The following is a 22,244-nucleotide window of genomic DNA, read 5'->3' as shown; positions in this document are numbered from 1 at the left end:
CCGTCAGTTTTTGTTGTGCCTCTTCATTTCACCCCATGGAGCAAATGAATGAGAGAGGAGATATTAGAGAGATGCTAGTCACTGTTAACTGGTACACAAATAAAAAAAAAATTCAGAAATGCCTTTTGGACACTAATGAGACATATTGCTTTGAGCAAAAGTGACATGCCAGATTATTCTTATAAAATAAAACAGCTTGACAGCATGCAGCTCTCTCCCCGCTCACATGACCCTGATAATTTCTCCTGGCACCATTTGACTCTACTAAGTATATATTTATTCCATAACGATCCCTCGCAAAGGACTATGGGGAGTAATATCGTTGATACATGCAGTATAAGCCATTCTTACTTGCCCTTTCCCCAGTTGTGCTGGCACTTGCTGACAGTTGTAAAAACTTGTTGTTGTCATAAGGCACGACAACTCCAAAGGCACACAGGGAACAGATGTATGCTATAATAATAACAAGTTGCCACTTAAAAAAATACTTTTCAGCTTAGGGCTGCATTTAAACCTTCAGGTACAGTTCGTGAAACTCATAATGTGGGAGAGTGAGTACTGGTGGTGTCTTTGAGAGTCTCTGGAGAAAAAGACTCTGAGATATTGTTACCATTATCACCATCTTGCTAACTGAATCACAGTTAGTGCCTGGGTTATTACACCTAAGGGAGTGACTTACTACCCTCTAGGTTGAAATAAAGGGCAAAATGAGATTCTTTCATTGTAGAAAGGTGGAACAAACTCAGGACACACAAAGGAAAAGGCACACTATTCAATCTCAATCTTTTAAAGATCGAGATCTAAATTAAGCTGAATATGCAATCCTCAGTTTGGCCATATAAATTAATCGAGCATACGTTGCACCTAAACTGAATACAAATGAAAATCTTTATACAATTAGATACACCCTTCCTTCTGAAATATATGTGTCTTATTTTTGTAAAAATGCAGAAGCAAAAGCAAAATAGAACAGGCAAGAAAATTTCATACCAAAGCAGAGTTGTACTTGAAAAGGAAAGGATGTCAATGTGCCACAGACTGCGTCATGTTTTATCTCTCAGTCAGTTACGTTGTAAAATTGTAAGATGCTGTTGAAGTAATTCAAAGTAAAAGTAATATTGATGAAAACTGCTTTCATTTTTATTCACTCATAAACATTAGAGTATAAATGCTAGACTTCTTTTCAAACCCTATAGATAGAACTGAGCGTTCTAGCTTTAAGTATCTGGAAAGGATATATAAATTGTATATTACACTTGAACCTGAAATATAAAATGGTCACTATGTTTTGAAAATGAAAAGTTGAGCCCTTTAACAATGCCCTATTTTGCTCAGGAGTTGATCTTTTTTTACTCCTTTCCCTGATATGACTAATTTTGTATTTCTATTGTTTCCTACTGCGATCCAGATTTATTTAAAAAAAAAGAATTGTGAGGTGCCTTGTCTGTTTATAATAGTTCAAATATAGAATAGTAGATGAAACCAATGACTCCTCAAAGTAAATTCTAGCCTGTGATTCTGTATTCATGTGCTCAATCTGTATGATCTGAGGAATGGTTAAGAAAAAAAGAAAATATCACTGGGACAGTTTTCTTAATTATTTTCCAGATAAGTCTTAATGATTAGGACTTTTAAAACACTTGCGATATGTTTCAAAATAACTAAACTGGGATATTCTATAGGAAAGAGTAGAGGGTACTGGTTGAGTACACACACACACACACACACACACACACACACACACACACACGTATATACTAGAGGCCCAGCACATGAAATTCATGCGTGGGTACGGTCCCTAGGCCTGGCCTGCGATCAGGGCCATCTTCCCCAGCTGCCCGCAGCCGGCTCCACCCCTCCACTGCCACCCACCCCCAGTTCCCCATTTGTCATTGGGTGATTGGTGCCTGATGGCCGGGGGAAGGGACCAAGAGGTGGTCAGTGCACCTCATAGTGACTGGTCCAGCGGTCGTTCTGGTGGTTCTGCCATTAGAGTCAATTTGCATATTACCCTTTTATTATGTGCCCTGACCGTGAATCAAACCATGACCTTCTGGTTCATAAGTTGATGCTCAACCACTGAGCCATGCAGGCAGGGCTGGTTGAGCACTTTTGGCCAGACCAGGTGAGCATGTGATTTTAAATGTGAACCATGGAAATAAAAATAGTTGTCTGTGCTTAATCATTTACTCAGCATCTGAGGCAAATCAGGTTCCTCAAATCAATTACTCCAACGAAGAGTGATGGCAGGGAACAAACACTGTATCAGCAAACTTGTGTATTTTGTATCAGTTTGTATTTTGTATTTTTAGACATAAATATGAAACACGGAGTTTGTGTTCAAACAACATTCTCTCCTCTCTCCAGGTGTTGACAACACAATAGGATTTTTCTATTTTGCGTACCTGAGAGGAAAATTGTAATACTGATATTATTACATTATCAGAAGACTGATACTTACAAAAAATGTTTCTTCACTCAGAGTAACAAAGTATTGGGGCAATTTTGGAGAAAAATATCTCAATTTTAATGATATCTTATCTCATCTATGGATATTTATATAGATCTCTGGGAATGTTAATCCATTTTATGATGCATAGTTATTGATATTATTAGTAAGCAATGGTAGTTCTGTTTTATAGCTCTTCATATCAAATCACAAATGCTGTATTTTTATTCATGTCAGAATAGAAACAGATCATTTTTTTCTGTTAATTTCCTCAGTAAATACTAATATCTTATGGTGTGAAAGTTGTCAAAGTGAACTTAACATCAAATGATTTAGATAATATATTCCCTAACATTACTTCAGATTAATATTTTTATTGTATTTTGTTTAATATTGACCAAATATAAACTTCTAAGTGATATGGATAAAGGAAAAGGGACACAAAAATTGATTGAAATATGAAGTTAGCTTTCAATAAGCATGGCCTTGAGAAGTACTAAACTTAGAAGTTGAAGCACAGAATATCCCTATTTTTTCATCTCTAACTTACTTCAAATTGATAGATATTATGATACCAAAGCTGTGAATATTAGTTTATATAGTGAAATATAGTTGAATTGCATAGTGAGTAGGAGCATGGTTGATGGATATTATTGTGTAAAATGTGGTACAGTTTCACTCTTAAAATTATTTAACTTGAAGGCTGTCACAAAATAGTGAATACAAAAGACTTGTAACATTCCTAAATGCTTACCTGTAGTTGATAATTACATATTTAGCTTAAGTTTGATGATAGTTATATTTCTCCTAAGTAGCTAAATATATAGCATGGAGGAACACTTCTTAAAAAGTGTCAAATTGAAATAATACTTTAAGTTTGAGACATTTATAATATGTAAAGTAAAAGGCCATCTAATTCAATATGAACCTACTAGCCATGGAAGATTCACTACACCCATTTAAAAGTTTTATAATGTAAAATTTTTGTCATTCACTTAAAAATTTCATAGTAAAATGTATGCACATTTTATGTGTATGTATAATCATAATAGGTCACTTGAAATGTCAACACTATTACAAAACTTATCATTTGTAATGTTTATTTTCATAACATTTTATTTTATTCCATTATATTGTGCTATTGTGCATGTTTTATAGGTATTGAAGGCCCAATCTTTCCTTTGTTGTCTGCATTGTACATGGAATAGTTATATTAGGCAATTTGTATATACTTGTTCTTCTTAGGCCATGTAGGTGCTTGCTGAAATTATACGTTTAATCTTTGCTTGAGCCATTAAGTTTTGTGAATGCTATCTTGTTGAAAGTTTTTATTATAATAAGTGGATATTATCCCATCATTTCCATCCCTGAATGGAGGATATCATTATGAGAATTTTCCAATGGATGATCTAAAGAAAAAGTTTGATTATTTTTGTTCTAAGGAAATGCAAAGGGATTTGCATTTCCAAGTGATAGACATCACTGATCTATAAAATTGTGTCTTGCTCTTGCTTTATTTCAGATCTCATTTTGGTCTCAAAAGAAAAGCAATTTTCAAAAGTAAAGTAAAAAAAAAAAAAAAAGATCTACATTAATAGATGTGTGTTGTGTTTAGTAGACCATTAAGAACCAATGACTTCAGTCTCAGTGCCCAAGGATAAAGAAGGAAATAAAGTATGATAATAAGCTGATGATTCCAATCATCTTGCATTCAAAGGGCTAGAAGCTTCTACCCTGGCCAGTGGTTAGAGCATTGGCCCAAGGACCAAAGGGTCTCAGGTTCAATTACAGTTCAAAGGCACATACTTCGGTTGCAGATTCAATCTCTGGCCCTAATAGGAGCTCAGGTAGGAGGCAACCAATCAATGTATCTCTCTCACATAGATGTTTCTCCCTCTGCTCCCTCTCTTCCACTCTGTCTAAAAATCAATGGAAAAAATATCCTCAGGTGATCAATGCTCTTTGTTTTGAAAGTCTAAGGTTCACTTGGGTATTTATGTACTACTAGAGGCCCGGTGCACGAAATTCGTGCACGGAGGGGGGTTGTCCCTCAGCCCAGCCTGTACCCTCGCCAATATGGGACCCCTCAAGGGATTTTTGACTGCCCTTTCACAATCCAGGACTGCTGGCTCCCAACTACTTGCCTGCCTGCCTTCCTGATTGCCCCTAACCGCTTCTGCCTGCCAGCCTGATCACCACCTAACCACTCTGCTGCCAGCCTGTTTGCCCCCAACTTCCCTCCTCTGCCGGCCTGGTCACCCCTAACTGCCCTCTCCTACACTGTTGATCACCTCCAACTTCCCTCCCTTGCAGGCCTGGTCCTTCTCAACTGCCCTCCCTTGCAGGCCGGGTGCCTCCCAACTGCCCTCTCCCGCTGGCCATCTTGTGGTGGCCATCTTGTGTCCACATGGGGGCAGGATCTTTGACCACATGGGGGCAGCTATATTGTGTGTTGCAGTGATGATCAATCTGCACATTACTCTTTTATTATATAGGATAGAGGCCTGGTACAGGGGTGGGGGCCAGCTGGTTTACCCTGAAGGGTGTCCTGGATCAGGTGGGGGTTCCCTTGGGGTGTGGGGCGGCCTGAGCGAGGGGCCTGTGGTGGTTTGCAGGCCAGCCACGCCCCCTGGCAACCCAAGCAGAGGCCCTGGTATCTGGAATTTATTTTCCTTCTACAATTGAAACTTTGTAGCCTGGAGCGGAGCCAAGCCTGGGGCTCCCTCCGAGGGCGGCAGCCATTTCTGTTGGGGTTATAATTGAAACTTTGTTGCCTTAAGCAGGTGGGCCCGGCCAGGGTGTGTGGAAAGCTTTGCTTCCCCTATTGCCGGTGGCAACCCTGGCCTGCTCTCTCAAGCTCCATTCTGCTGCCATTTGAATTTGTTTACCTTCTATAATTGAAACTTTGTAGCTTGAGTGGAGGCTTAGGCCTTGCTAGGGCAGGCGAAAAGCTTGGCTTCCTCTGTTACCTAGGAAACCTTGCTCTCTGTGGCTGTAGCCATCTTGGTTTGGGTTAATTTGCATGCTCGCTCTGATTGTCTTGTGGGCGTGGTTTGTGGGTGTGGCTTGTGGGTGTGTTGGCGGTATGGTCAATTTGCATATTTGTCTATTATTAGGTAGGATATGAGGGGCCCGGTGCATGAAATTTGTGCATTTGTGGGGGGGGGGTCCCTCAGCCCGGCCTCGCCCTCTCACAGTCTGGGAGCCCTCGGCAGGCCTAAGCCATCAGTTGAACATCTTTAGCACTGCCACAGAGGCGGGAGAGGCTCCCACCACTGCTGCTGCGCTCGCCAGTCGTGAGCCCGTCTTAGGGCTTCTGGCTGAGCAGCACTTCCCCTGTGGGGGGAGTGCACTGCCCACCAGGGGGAAGCTCCTGCATTGAGCATCTGCCCCCTGGTGGTCAGTGCGCATCATAGCGACCGGTCATTCTGCCGTTCGGTTGATTTGCATATTAGCCTTTTATTATATAGGATTCCATAATATAGTCAGATGTTTAAATTGTCAGATGTCAATTAACTGTGTTCTCTTAAGCAGAAAATCATTTTTCTTAGATGACCTGACACTAGTTTAAGTTGAAAGGCTCTACCCACAGACATTGTGCCTGGGTGGGTAAAAGTAAATACAATTCCCAGCATATGTTTGAATTTTGGCTGTCCTTAGTGAAATGATAGCCTCCTAGATCAATATTTCCCAGAATTTAATCATTGGGACAGCATCACTGCAGAATTTCAATAAGTCTTTACACATATACACAGATACAGTTTTATGGTCAATGTCTTGGGAAACTCTTGGTTAAACAAAAGCATATGAGTCTCTTTACAGAAAGAATTCTCAGATACTGTTACTGCAATAACTTTAACTGTCTGAATCCAAGATATGCATATATTAGGTAAGGTATTACAAAATGAATTGTCCATAAAAATTATATCACATTAGAATATTCCCTTGAATGCTTAAAATAATAATATAAAGATTTTTTATTGTTACTAAATCCAACTAATACTTTGAAATCACATCTTATTTAAATTCTCATTAATGTTTATATTTTTTTACTTCTATGACGTTTTGCTTTCCTTTCATTTCTATCCTTCCTTTCACAAAGGAAAACAAGTATGCCTATATTTTTTTTAAAGATAATCCACCAAAAAGTTAATTCATCATGAGGGCTTCCTCCCATTATCATAATTTTATTTTACCCTATGAGGGAAAGCTCTTTCTTTTTCCCTTACAAAATATAGGAAAATGAGCTTTATTCAATCAAGTCTGATATTTAATATCATATGATGAAAGACACTTTGTTGGGAGGTAGATTGCAATTTAAGATTATAAGGCCCCACAGAATACCCTTGCTCCTGGTGAAACTACCTCTTCGCATCAAGATTAAAATAGGGAGCCAGGCCGGTGTACTTAGTGGTTGAGCATCGACCTGTGAACCAGGAGGTCAAGGTTCAATTCCAGGTCCAGACACACACCCAGGTTGCTGGCTCAGTTTTCAGTGGGAGACATGCAGGAGGCTGCCCATCAATGATTCGCATCACAGATGTTTCTATTTCTCTCTCCTTCTCCCTTCCTCTCTGAAATCAATAAAAATATATTTAAAAAAAATAAAATGAAATCCAACTAAATCTAGCTCCCAGCTACCTCTCCAAACACATTTATTACCAGCTTTTCTTAGTATGCATCCGGCACCTTGGCTTCTTTTTCTTACCCTTAAATACACCATGAACTCCATGGTTGCAGAGATTTTCACATTCTATTTTCTGTTATAATGCTCTTCCTTTAGAAATCCACATGGCTTGCCCCTAACTTTATTGAGTTTTGGCTCAAAGTCAGTTCCTCAGAGAGACCTTCTCTTACTACCAATTCTGAAAAGTCATCCCATTTCCCTCGATGTTACACTGCTTTCGTTTTTCTTTATAGCACTTACTAGTCTCTGAGAATATTTTCTTGTTTATTTGTTTTTGTTGAAGGAATAAAAAATGATTTATGTAATTAAGTGTTTGTGTATACTTACCTTGAATGTCAAAGTATGAGAAACACTTAATAGCAAATCTCTATTAAGCTTTTAGTTTAATTGGGAAAGCTCAGAGGTTTTCTGTTGTTTCACTTCACGTTCTAGTGAGTATTACAATTAAGTGTTGCTATAATTAAAAAGCAGTTTTAATGTATGTAACCAAAGTTGTTTACCCGACTAGCTTATTCTGACATGTTAGTAATTTCAAATTCATTCATCTGAAATGGAAATCAGCATTCCATTCAATGAAATCAAAAGGTTATTGGGCTTGAAAAGCACAATATAAATGAAAGCATTACTAAGTACTAAGAGAATAAGGATTCTTAGGAAGGACATACATATTTTTCCTGATATCTGTGTTTTCAACTGAAATGCAATTCTTCCTCTCTCTCACCTTTGGGGAATCAAAAATGAAAACTCAACAGGAAATAAAAGTGTGATTGTTTGCTCTTGAAAACATATTACATTCTGAGAGAAAACAAGATTCAAAAGAATTCAAAATGCTTATTTTCAATTTTTCTTGCTTCTACTAGTGGATATAACTGTTGACAAAGTAAAATGTGTAACTAACAAATAATATGATGTATTTCTAATATGTGCTTTTTAAGCAATAAATCACTAAGTCTTTTATATTGGTAGTATCCTCTCTCACACACCTGCACTCTTGTGTGTTTAATTAATATAATGTATATACAAAAACATAGTTTTCCAAATTTCTAAATAAAAAAAGTACAATGTATAAAATTACAAAGGAATTCCAATTCCATGAAAAGGGAGCATAATTTTTGAAAGACTGTGCTCCAAGGAACAAGATTATGCTTTGGAATGATTAAAGAGCCAGCTGTTGCTGACCTCAATGAATGGCTGAGTAGTACTATGTTTTTGAAGTTATTATAGATTCCTGGTGTTTTAAACATCAAATGGGGATAACCGTTCTTTTCTTATTTTTATTTTTTGGTTGAATAATTGTATGCATCTTCCTAAGTGAGACACTGACTATTCTCAGGCAGGACTAATTCACTCTGTATATGAGGTTAGTTTCACTTTCTCCAATTGGTCAAAACTGTCCCTAGTTCACTAAGCAACTACTATAACTTCAGCTCTAACACATGACAACTAAAAACCTTTCTCCATCCTACTGAACTTCTACGAGATTGGTATTCCTATTGTAATGTAGTCAATGGCTTTACAAAACAAAACAAAAACATACTTTTTTAAGTGTCATAACATTTGGATGCTGATAAAATTTATTTTGCTTTTTATGGTTAAATATATCATAAAGTTGTTCCCAAGTAGAGTGTTGTTTTATTTTTTTTTTTGCTTTGAAAGTGTCTAATTTAATATGGGGGTAGATGTGGATTAAACATGAAAGTAAATATTCTTTATTTAATATACTTTAAAGAAACTGTTAGAACAAATTAAATTAGGAATAGAGATACTAGATATAATACTTAGGTAAATATGTTAGTATTTTTTATTTAAATGCTATTACTATATTTCTGAGACTAGAGACTTTAAAAATAACATATAAGCTATCTAGTAAGAATGTTTTATTTAATAGAAAAACTGTTATAGTAGTATTAGTTTCCTTCATCTTATCCAATGATTTGCATTATTTCCCAGCATTTCTTTCCAAGTGCAAATAAAAGAGAACAATGTCTTTAGTTCGGAGATGCATAGAGGCATTAGTGTCACTTCAGGGTGTCTCAGGTCCCACAGATATGGCTTGCCTCTCAACATTAGCCCAACAATTGGATCAATGTATCCCTGGGCCTTCCTTTAACTTGTATAGCTATAGAAAACCAATTTTGTTATTGAGCTAGAAAACTCACAAGAGATTGCTCTACAACACATTATGCTAATAAATCCTTTAAATAATGTATCTCTCTTATTCTATATATTCTCTTTGGAGAGATGAATATTTGACCTTCTCATTTTATCCTCAAGGTCTCTAGAGTTTGTTTTTTTCAAAATTATGATGAATATCTTTAAATAGTTCTCTATTTTATCAAATCTCTATCTTTAGTATTGTCTATCAGTGATGGGCAACCTTTTGAGCGTGGTGTGTCAAACTTCGCCAAAAAACTGAGCATAACTCAGGTAGTGTGTCACTTTGAGGAAAAAACTAACTCCAAGACTCTAGTCGCAAATGTTTCATCCTCAGGAGGAGCAAATGTTTCATCCTCGGCATGCGGCCGCGTGTCATCAAAAATGGCTACGCGTTTCAGTGCTGACACGCGTGTCATAGGTTCGCCATCACTGGTAAATGCTATTTAATGTTTACCTGTCATACTAATAAGCACAACAATTTGTTAAGCCATTTTCAAATACATTATTTCATTACTTCTCTCAATCTCTTCTCCTATTAAGTTAATCATTCTCTCTCTCTCTCTCTCTCTCTCTCTCTCTCTCTCTCTCTTCTCTCTCTCTCTCTCTCTCTCTCTCTCTCTCTCTATATATATATATATATATATATATATATATATATATATATATTTCTTTATTTACTAACATTTTGTTTAGGCTTTTTAAAAATATATTTTTATTTATTTCAGAGAGGAAGGGAAAGGGAGAAAGAGATAGAAACATCAAAGATGAGAGAGAATCATTGATTGGCTGCCCCCTGCACGCCCCACACTGGGAATTGAGCCCGCAACCTGTGCATATGCCCTGACTGTGAATCGAACTGTGGACCTCCTGATCCATAGGTAGATCCTCAACCACTGAGCAATGCTGGCTGAACTTGTTTATGATTTTTATATCTATGTGCAAAATTAGATTAGTCAGTAATTGTCATTCTGCATGCTGTCATTACATGGATCTGTAATCTAACTAATAGAAATAATTTGGTTACAAATAATATTGCACAATCCTTTTGTGTGCACACATATTTCTGTTGGGTATATACAGGGGAGGTCTTTCTGGATCATAATTCTGCCAAACTATTTTCCAAAATGGTTGAACCGATTTAAAATCCAATAGATGGAGATTAAGAACTTATTCAACATATTTGATGTTAAGTATCCTACTCATATTTACTTTTTAAAAAAAGGAAACAGTAGTTTTTGGAGACTAGTATTTTGTCTAAACTTTCAATTTATTAGCATAATTTTTTTCTCTAGTTTATATTTCTTTGTTTATTCTTTCTTTTTCTTCTTAACTTGTGATTCATGGGGCCTGCTTATTTCATTAGTGTTTGTTTTTATTGATTCTATTTTAAATTTGTATCTTATTTCTTTAACATCTGTTCACAATTTTTTTTCACAGATTTAAGGTTGTTTTTTATTAGAGTCAATTTATAGGCAGTTTGCAGTAATAATTTCTCATGCAAAAAAGAGACATACCAGAGGCATGTCAACTGTCTGTGACCTTCCCATGTGACAGTGATGAACCCAGCACCCTCCGGTTTAGGTCACCTCAACTTCCCCCTTCTCCTCCACCCTCCACCACTATTTGATGCAGTGGTCATACAACCAGATCTGCAACTACAAGGGCTAGATGCAGGAATTATTACTAAGTAAGACATTGTAAATATGGTTTTAACCTTTAGGTAGCATTCTTAAGGGCCTAATGGGGCAGGATGTGCCTTGCCCTCATCTGGCAAAATTGGAGCTAACAGTGAATACAGCTGTATTGCCTGGTGGTAAAGATAGCCCACAAATTTGGCACCTGTGTGGCCCAACCCTATGTGAACAGGATTGGATTGAGGGGGAGGCACTTGCTGGACAAGTATTGCTGCCAGAAATCTAGACCAGCACAGTGGCCAAACCTCTTGTACCTTCCAGAGGTGGAAGAGATTGGGTATACATAGAAAGAAGGAGGTATAGTTACTAAGGATAAAGTAATTAATAAATGAGTATGTAGTAAGGGAAACCTAATAATACATTAATACCTGGAGGGAGTCTCAGAGTAAGAGAAGGTATTGTCTCTTAGCTCAATTACCTCAGATCTCTAAAAGGGTGAAACCACATGTTTGTGGAGATCACTCCTGCTCTTAGAACCTGACAAGACTGAATGGAAACCTGAAAACCTGAGTGGCCTCACCCTGCCTGGTAGACAATTTTCATATGATATGATAATTGACTACTATAATCATTAGTCCCTACATAGGATTCTAGTAATGTGCCAGTATCTTTAGACTGTGTATTATTTTGCTGAAAGAGGTCCATGTAAGAGGTTCACAGGGCATGGCCTGTGAGTTAATTAAAAAAAATGTATATATTGGTGTCTGCCTCCAACTCCTAGCACAGATCTCCTAAAAACCTTGTAAATTCCTAAGAGATAAGAGCAGTAGGAACATCCTTTGTTCTGATGAGGTGACTTTGGATGGGCTACTGGATGGGGAAAGGTCACCAGAAAGAACAAGCTATGATTGGAAGCTTGGAATTTTCAGCCCGCCTCCTCATCCCCTGAGAGGGCAGCAGGGCTGGAAGCAGAGTTAATAATTGATAATGCCTCTGTGAGGAAACCTTCCTAAACTCCCTTTAGTAGCGTTTTAGAGACCTCCCAAGTGGCTGAGCACATCCACATTGGGAAGGTTACCCACTCCACGGGGACAGAAGCTCCTGTACTCGGGACCCTCCCAGACCTCGCCCTATGTATCTCTTCATCTGACTCTTCACCTGTATCCTTTATCTTACCTTTTAATGAACTGGTAAATGGAAGTGTTTCCCTGAGTTCTGTGAGCCAGTCTAGCAAATAAATAAAACCCAAAGAGGGGGTCATTGAAATCGCGCATCTATAGCCTGTTAGTCAGAAATACAACCTGGGCTTGCAAATGGCATCTGAAGTGAAGGATTGGGGGAGTTGTGTTCCACCGAGCCCCTTAACCTGTTGGATCTGATGCTGTTTCCAGGTAAATAGTGTCAGAATTGAGTTGAATTCTTAGGCATCCTGCTGTCATCTGAGAATTGCTTCTTGGTGTGGGGGGAAATCTCCACATATTTGGTGACCAGAAGTGCCATGATCTCTGTAAAAGTAAAGGAGACACACGGGGAAGAAAAACATAGGAGGGAAGAACTGGGTTTTTGTTTTTTATGCACAGAACATAGAAAACTGAAGGTTTTCCTCTACTCTTACACTGCTAAAGCTTTTTGCCCTTTAACTTCACAAACGAAAGTTTTATAGATGGTTTTAGTTAGTTATATTCTAAATCTATTCTGTGCAATAACAGAATAACACTAGCCAAGTGTGACAATTTAAATGTATTAAAATTAAATAACATTTTAAATTTAGTGTTTTAGTCCAGTTGGTCATATTTCAAGTGCTTGTTGCTGCTGATACGGATAGTGCAGATAGAGGATATTTCCATCATCTCATACATTTCTATTGGAAAGTATTGTTCTAGACCTTGGAGGCTAATTAGATCAACTTGTTTTTCACTCACACTGTCTCAGGAAGACTCTTCCCTAAGATGCCCCTGGCCATACACGGTCTATAGTCTGCATGTTGGATGAGTCTCTTCTAAAACTGCATTTTTCTGTCTTTTTGTACCTTTTTAGGCTCTCTTCCCACAAGCAACTCCGAAGCTTTGACTTTTGGCATTTCACCACTTACATTTTTACCACTTTCTAGGCAGAGCATTATTGTAGCTATCGATTCACAATTAGAGACAAAGTAAGACTCTTTGCTATTCTATGATTTTGAAGGGTAGCATTAAAATGAGAATGTGTGAGTTGACATAAAAAGATAAAATGTTCATATACATTTTGTCATTGTTCCTCACCTTGCTCCTACTATACATGAGCTTTCTTTCGGACTGCTCATGATAGAGGTTTAAAAGCTTTGATTCTGGAGGTGCGGCCTTGTGTGGTGATAAAAATAAGTCTTAATCGTTTTCCCTCTGTTTTATCTGTTTTTTATGTGGGCAGCACATAAATTCCAGAATTCCTATGAGATGTTCTAATGGAATAAAAGGCTGAGCTGCCAGCAGTGTCAGTATTGCAAGATAAAAACATAATGCCGTGGAATCTATATATCAAACGTTGTGTTGTAAATGAAACACTATCTACTCCATGTAAAATCAGCTTCTCAGCCCTATCGTTTTTCTTTGATTTCATCAGTGAATGGCTTAGGTAACCCACTCCTTTCCCCCTGGACTTGTATGGACGAATCATTTCAGTGTTATCTTATGAAAGGGATATGGAGTCATTGGTTGTAAAGAGAAAAAAATCTAATTAAACCTTGATAAAGTGTTTGTCACACTGACCCACTGAAGACAGCCTTGTGTCTGACTTGTTTTGAATCCACAAGAATGAGCTAAGAATTGGTGATTTTGAAGGTCAAGAGCAATAAAAGGGCATGGGGGCCTGAATCTTTATGATCACTTAAGGAGTTATAGAAGATGGAAAATTTATTATAGATTATAAGGCCACACTCATTGTCTCCAAAACATGATTATTTAAGGAGTCACAGTGTCATGGACCTGCTAATATCCTAGGACAGTGGTCAGCAAACTCATTAGTCAACAGAGCCAAATATCAACAGTACAATGGTTGAAATTTCTTTTGAGAGCCAAATTTTTTAAACTTAAACTTCTAACACCACTTCTTCAAAATAGACTCGCCCAGGCTGTGGTATTTTGTAGAAGAGCCACACTCCAGGGGCCAAAGAGATGCATGTGGCTCGTGAGCCGCAGTTTGCCGACCACGGTCCTAGCAGAATCTTATTGCAGTAAGTAGTCTTTTGGAGAAATGTACCACTGGGTGTGCCTGATTCAGTGTATCACACTGTGTTTGGATTTATAGCTTATTTTTTAACCCCCCTTAAATTAATTGAATAAAAATAAGAGTCCTTGCCTACAAAGTTAAAATAACTTGCAAATGAAAGAGTCACAGTTTGGTCCCCTAACCTTGATTTGTGTTTCAGAATCATTTATTCTGCCTAAACAGATATTGACTTACAGATAAGGTTCATGACTTAACAAATGCCAGACCTGAAAAAAATATCTTTCACAAAAGAATGACAACAAAAGTAAAACCCATCATTAAAAGCAATAAAAAGTTTAGTGGGGACGTCTGGCCAGTGTGGTTCAGTGGTTGAGCATTGACCCAGGAACCAGGAGGTCACATGCCCAAGTGGAGAGCTCAGTCCCCAGTAGGAGATGTGCAAGAGGCAGCTGATCAGTGATTCTCTCTCATAATTGATGTTTCTATCTCTCTGATCCTCTCCCTTCCTCTCTCTGAAATCAATTTAAAAAGCATAATAATAATCCTATATAATACATGTCTAATATGCTAAGTGTCCGGTCGTCTGGTTGGTTATTCAACCAATCAAAGTGTAATATGCTAATGATATGCTAAGGCCACTCAACTGCTTGCTATGATGTGCACTGACCACTAGGGGGCAGGCAGTTGACTGGTCAACCAGTAACTATGACATGTACTGACCAGCAGGGGGCAGATGCTCTGACCAGTAGGTTAGCTTGCTGCTGGGGTCTGGCCGATCAGGACTGAGCAAGATGGGCTGGACATGCCCTGGAGCTCTCCCACAGTCCCTCCCCAGCTGGCCAACCTCCCACGTCCCTCCCCGGCCCTGATTGTGCACCGGTGGGGTCTCTCGGCCTGGCCTGTGCCCTCTTGCAATCTGGGACCCCTCAGGGGACATCAGAGAGCCGGTTTTGGCCCGACCGCGGAACAACCAGTTGCTATAACATGCACTGACCACCAGGGGGCAGACACTTAACACAGGAGCTGCCCCCTGGTGGTCAGTACGCTCCCACAGGGGGAGTGCCACTCAGCAGAAGCCAGGCTCATGACTGGCGAGCATAGCGGTGGTGGTGGGAGCCTCTCCTACCTCCACAGCAGCACTAAGGATGTCCGACTGCTGACTTAGGCCCGCTCCCTGAGCCATCAATCGGACATCCCTCAAGGGCTTCCGGACTGTGAGAGGGTGCAGGCCGGCTGAGGGGACCCTGCCCCAGTGCACGAATTTTGTGCATCGGGCCTCTAGTCTATATAATAAAAACCCAGTGGTCGTAACGCCGTAATGACCAAAGACTGGTCACCAGGAGGTGCATTGAGCACCTCTCAGTCCCTCCGCCCCCCACCCCCGCCCGTGAGCAGCGGCTCTTGCAGTGGGTTGGGGGTGCAGGAGCTACTAGCGGTGGAGAGCTATGAGTGGCGGAGAGCGGGGCGGCCAGCTGAGGCAAGCGGAAGCGAGCTACTCACGCACAATTTCTTGTGCACTGGGCCTCTAGTGATAATAAAAGATTAGGGGTAAAAGTATCCAGGTGTGGGGGTTGGGAGGTTGAGAGAAAGGTTTAGAAGAGAGGATTTTGGACCTAAAGGCAACTGTGAAGTTAAAAAGTCAGGAGATAAATATTAAACATCACAAAATAAGAATGTTAAAGGATAGCTCAAATGACCAGATTATGAATTAAAATATAAGAACTATATGAAGCAAACACATCAAGAGGTGTCCAAGTAAAGAGAGAAGACCACTAGAAAAATAAATTAAGGAAAACCAGCTTATGCCATAATGAAATCAGTTGTTACGCCAAGGTTGTGACATCTGGATGTTTCTCTATGAACACTAACTAGCTATTGGGACCTTAAAAATCCCATTGAGGTATCTAAGTCCAAATTATCTTTCTAAAGATCTTAACCTTTTTTGAACTATACATACTGTCCAGAGTCTAATGAAATCATGTACCCTTTTCCCAAAAAATGAACTAGGCTTACATACACACATTAACTCCTATATTAATTCTATATTAGAACCTTCTGCAGCAGCTGTGGTTTGTCTTCCAATCTTTGCTATTCTAAGTTCAGTGAGAAACTTTTTTTATATGTAGCAGCCCTTTTTCTTGACAGATATCCATTTGCAATAAATAATTTATTTTACTTTGAAGATAAATATGTATGCATGTAAACTAAACTGGTAGCTATAGATTTGCTGTTTTGAAAATATCTTTCACCTCGCGGTGGTATTTTTTGTATTAAAAATGAAACTTGTATCATGTGCTTCTTTCTGTAGAATAAACTCTTTACATCTTTTAACTAGGTAAGATGGCATTTTCTAGAAAAGAAAGATTTATATCATTAAATTGACATTTAGCACCTTTCAAATCCTATATAAAATTAATAATTCTAATCTAGTTTACAATTATTGCTCACCCTACAAACCCCATATCAAACAAATTAGTCTCTCTATATGCTGTAGAATTTCCCACCTTCATGCTATGTGCTTACCCCTGCCTAGAATTAATTAATCTCACAGAGCACCAACACAAAATAAGGCCACTATGAAACCATAATAAAGTGAGACCAAAAAAATGCCAGTCCATAATTTTGTCTAAGCACAACAAAAGCAAGATCTCTATGAAAACCACAAAAAATAGTAAACATCTCCTCTCCTGAATAAAATTAGCATCCAGTAATTACTTACCAATTATAACTTTAGTCTTACTCTAGTATGTCCTCCGTCTAGATAATATTAAGATACCCAGTCTTAAAATTACTCCTACTTCCCTAGAGAATCAAATTCAGAGCAAAACCCCACTTTCTGGAATCTTCCCTCAAATTGCAGAGCACAAACCCAAATACTACAGTAAATCCTTTCCAAAATCCTCTTACTCAGATGGCCCGTGATTCCCCATAGTGTGCATTATCCCTCAGTGCAGTGAGTCAACAATAAATACACTTGTTCCATTGAAGGTGCACGCTGGTGGTTTGGGCTGGAGAACGTTGGCAGTCTCCTGCCAGAATTCCATGATCTGCTCATTTTCAAGTCGGGAGAAAGGTGAGGCTTCACAACTACAGATACTCTTGATCTTGAGATCTCAAAATAAAATAAAATAAAATAAAACACATGCAAACAAGCAAGCACTCACTCTATAATGTTCAGGCAAAGCCTGGGGACCATAATAGCTTCAGGAGGGTGAGACCTCAGTAAACGCCTGGAAGGAGTGATTCAGAAATCTAGCCAAACACGGGCTGTCAGGCCTCCCATTCTAGGGGCAGGAAATGTTCTCCGATTAGTAAGTATCTGCTTCTGCTCCCCGGAAATGGTTCCTAGTCTATTGTTCTCCCTGTAATTGACTTCGCCATATAAGTGTTTAGCTCTGTGCTCTGAGATGTATTCCTTTTTCCTTAATGAATAGGTATATTTGAAGCTGAATCGATGTTTTAGTCTAATTTCTGTAAAAAGTTGATGGCCCAGAAGCTTCTTTTCATTTTGACTTGTCTTTGATCCTTTTTTTTTTTTTGTCCAAGCTCATACAATTATCTTAAAAAAAAAAAAACCCTCAGTTTCCTATGAACTTAATCATGGGCTTATTCCATGCTCAAAAAACCATATTCATAATGCTCTTTGGGCTGTTAGACTTCTGTCAAATAATATCTACAAAATTTTTAGAAGTTTTTTTTTTTTTAATCTATTCAGACATTAACTTTAACTTGTTAAGATGTCTTTCCAAGTATCTTACAGCAACACTCTTAAAAGATTTTTACTCTGAAGCCATTTCTTTGAGAACCATTTGTTTTGTTAGGTGTAATGGGTTTGAGAAAGGTTTGTTTTTTTCAACCCAACAATTCTAAATGCTCTATATTTCCTACAAATTCTGCTTGAAAACTAAACAGTTCTTTCTGCACTTTATCGCTCTTCCTGTACCTCTATCTCTCTCATCCTATGCAGCTAAAATAAGCCAATTCTTCTATTAATTTACATATTGCTCTATTACTTTACTACTATAGTACAGCTTACCATCCTTCTAGCCCCCAATGGTAGTTTTCTACTGTCTTTTCAACTTTCACTAATCATTTGTTCACCATTACTCCTCTCTCTACCCTGATGCTCAGTCACAAATTCATTGCCAAATGTTTTTGAAGGGTTGCACCCCAGATTTAAGTTCCAATTTCTGTTTCAGCTACCTATGCTTAAAACAGCAACCATTTATTTGCTTGCTGTTCTATAATCTAGGCTGAGCTCAACTGGGCAGTTCATTTGCTGATTTAATCTGAGGTCACTTTACACAGGTTCATCCATCAGCTGCTCTCCTAGGGCTAAGTGATCCAAGAAGGCCAGAGCCACATTGCACCAGGGGCTTCAGGTCAGGTTACCTTAGTTCCCTTCCACATGGTCTCTTTTGAAGAATAGCCCAGGTGTTTTCCATAGTGGTGGCACTGTTTCAAGAAAGCAATCACCAATGTAGAATTGCTAATCAAGCCTCAGATTCTATTGTTTTTGCTGATGCCTATTGGCTAAAGAAAATTACAAAGCCAAGCCCATGTAAGTAAGCAGTGAACACTAATGTAATAACCTACCAAGTTTTATCTGTAGATATTTGGACAATGGATAATGATATTTTTTCCTGAATTTTATATCTTATTGACAATGAGATTATATTAGCTCTATAATAAAAATATATTAAGCAAAAAAATAAAAATGAATTGTTTTTCCTATGCAACCATATTGTTTTTAAGACAGAAGCAATATATTCTTTAAAACATTTTTTTTTTGGAATATATTTTTATTGATTTTAGAGAGAAGAAGGGAGAGGGAGAGAGACATAGAAACATCAACGATGAGAGAGAATCATTGATTGGTTGCTTCCTGTTTGCCCATTACTGGGGATTGAGCCCGTAACCAGGGCATAGGCCCTGACTGGGAATCAGACTGTGATCTTCTCGTTCATAGGTTGATGCTCAACCACTGAGCAACACCGGCTGGGCAAGCATTTAAATTTTTTTTTAATTTACAATATTTATTGTAAAAAATTTCAATTTGATTTGTAGTTTGTCAAAATAATAAGGGCAAGTTTCCAATATTGTGCTGATACTATTTAATAATCTTGTTTTTTCTCTTCACCTCTATGCTAACGCAATGTATTCACATAACACAAGAATCTTTATAGATAAAAAATGCATTTTAATTTCAATTTTGCTTAAATAATATACTTATTGAGAAGATCAATGCAGATATTTAGGAAAATTCATGCTTGATCAGTTTATTCAGTACTTGTACTTAGCTGATTTATTTAAAAATAAAATTTACTTCATCTTTCAAGTTCATTTTCTGTCTTTTAAGGGCATGATTTTTCCATTAAACACTCCCCAAGAAATTCACCATGCATACCAGTTTTAAAAGATGACATTGCGAATGCACTCTAACTGCCTAACATTTTTACAACTCGGTTGGATTCAACTAGAAACATGTCATTTTTAAAATGCAATAACAAATAACACAAAATCTTTATGCTTTCACATATTTAGAGATGGAGTAGCTAGCATTAAATCTATGTACTTTTCTTGTATTTTCTCATACTGCAAATTTTTCTAGCCATATAAAAATCTGGTAAATTACCAAATCCTTTTTGTAAGCATGGCACATAAAATGTTTTGTTATCCTCCCTTGCTCTTCCATTCAATATGTAGGAAACTTTTGAGGCCACACAGACTTTATTATTTTTATTTCATCATTTCTGTTGACATTATTAAAGCCGCATTTTGCTTAAATTAACCACCTCCATCTCTTTCTGCAGGCTCTTATTCAGATGAAGTGAGAATAGATAATAGTTCACAAAGAATGCACATGCAAGCCTATGCATAAAAATAGAATGAAATAGATTAGGTTTTTTGATGTCTGATACTTAGGCTCAGTTATTAATTATAATTATGAATCATCCACAATTTTATTTGGTTTATTTGTTGCTTACAGAGATAGCAACTAGGTAGGAAATCAGAAAACAGTGGAGAAAAGGAGGTAAGTCAAAATTTGTGATGTGCCTTTCTTTTATTGTGAACACATGATCATTGATGAAGAAATGTATCATTGTCTAGTGCATAGATATTGAAGTCTATGTGCTACTATATTCCTTATTTACTTCTTTTTAAATATGTGAATGAATAAAGGCATACAGGTTCAGTAGAGGATAAAGAAATTGGAAGAATATACAATACACCCCAATATCCTTTCTGAGTTAATGAAGAACATATGCACATTTAATCAGTCCTACAGTCTGAAATTCTGTGGCTATTGAATGCAGAGACTTGTTTTGTTATGTTATTTATAAAGAAAACAATAGCATGTAGGGATAATAATAGTGGTAGGCAATAAAAAAAGGATACAGGATATGTGGTATACACTAAGAATAGGCTGCACTTAAAAGATAGGGTCTTACCATTTGAACCAGTATACTGAGCATGATGTGGTGAATCAATAAAACCCTGAACTCTTGCCACCAGTCAGGAATTGGGATTACACTACATTATATTTATCATGGATTATATTATTGCTCTTAATAGAAATTTATTTTCAGCATTATTGCATTTATGGACTTGTCCCAATTATGCCCCAATTAATTGATTATCTGTCTAGAATTAGTGGGACAAATGCAGGTGAACAGGAGTCAGCAATAACGGCCTACCCCCTGGTACTTCAATGTCTAGACAGCTGAGCCGAACCAGAACACATGACACACAAGACAGAATTAGTCTGCAATCACACAGGGTTTATTTACCTATTCCTAGTGGGTCCTAGGCTCCGGCAAAGGTCACCCGGCGATGCGCACCGAAAGACGGACGACGAAGACAGACAGGCGGCCGCAGTTGGTTCAGGCTCACACAGCAGAGCAGTCAGGGGCTCAACTCACGGAGCTACATGGAGTCCTCCTCTATCAGGCAGGAGACGTCGACTGAGGAAAGGTCCCATGCTTATATAGCCGGTAGTAAACAACTTGTATCCTTATCAGTGTGGGCCAGACGGTGTGCCTTATGCTAGGAGCAGGGCATTTACACTTTAAGGACTCAGGGCTTTACATCAAGATAGTGGGGTGTTCATCAATTTGGAAGTTACAGAGTATTGGGGTATCCACACAGCAAGCATTTCACACAATAATTATTTCATACATTAGAGGGGTTTCCTTGTGACCATAACATTATTATAACAGGACTTAACCTTCTTGAAAAATAAAACAGACATATAATACTCTTCCAAACACTGCAACACAAGAAAACACAGGGGTAGAAGCAAGTACTCAGATGTAATGGAGAGAAAAGTTGAGAAAGAGAGCAGATAGGGTATAATACAGCCATCCATAGTCTGGAAAGTACAGGAAGCAGATAGCAATGAAGCAAAATCTCCCTTTCACAGTTCCTTAGTTACTTGCATCAACTTGGAGGCAGTGTATATGAATTCAGATGAATATATACAATATTATTTTTTATTGATTTCAGAGAGGAAGGGAGAGGAGAGAAAGATAGAAATATCAAAGATGAGAGAAAATGATTGATCCGCTGCTTCCTGCATGCCCCCTACTGGGGATCCAGTCCTCAACCTGGGCATGTGCCCTGGCTGGCAATCGAACCTCCTGGTTCATAGGTCGACCATTGAACCACATAGACCAGGCATACATACAGTATTTTCAAGGGTTTCCAGTTCATGATGGTGGAAAGAGCACTATTTGCTTAGTAAAAATATCCCACGTTAGTAGTTAAAAGCTACTATAATGAGGGAGGAGAAAGAGAAGGGGGAGGAGAAAGAGGCCATTGCAAGGCTGATAAAACAGTAAGAGAGGAATATTTCCATGGATTTCTAAAAGACCCAAAGCAGATGTGATAATACTAATAAACCAGAGCAGAGAAAACTCATACCAAAAACACTCAAGTAAAACAGTTACAGCAGAGAATTAAAGTAATATACTGGATGGAACTGAATGGAACCCAGGACCCAATTCGGCTTGGGGGTGGGGGTGGGGGGCAGACAGGGCAACAGAAGAGAACTATGAGGCAGAAATCGCAGATGGAAATTGTCAGACTACTTTAACAAAGGCTGGGTCATTCA

General features: G+C 38.2%; 1 protein-coding gene across 5 annotated transcripts in view; it reads left to right on the top strand.

The window, feature by feature from the left end:
- Window positions 1-22,244, top strand: part of LOC307108733 (uncharacterized protein) — an 823,426-nt gene that overhangs the window by 791,084 nt on the left and 10,098 nt on the right. The window lies entirely within an intron of this gene.

This window comes from Cnephaeus nilssonii (genome assembly GCF_951640355.1).
Source record: "Cnephaeus nilssonii genome assembly, chromosome: 2".
NCBI lineage: Eukaryota > Metazoa > Chordata > Mammalia > Chiroptera > Vespertilionidae > Cnephaeus > Cnephaeus nilssonii.
The sequence above is the reverse complement of the archived record's forward strand: the minus strand, read 5'-3'. Positions and strand labels throughout refer to the sequence as shown.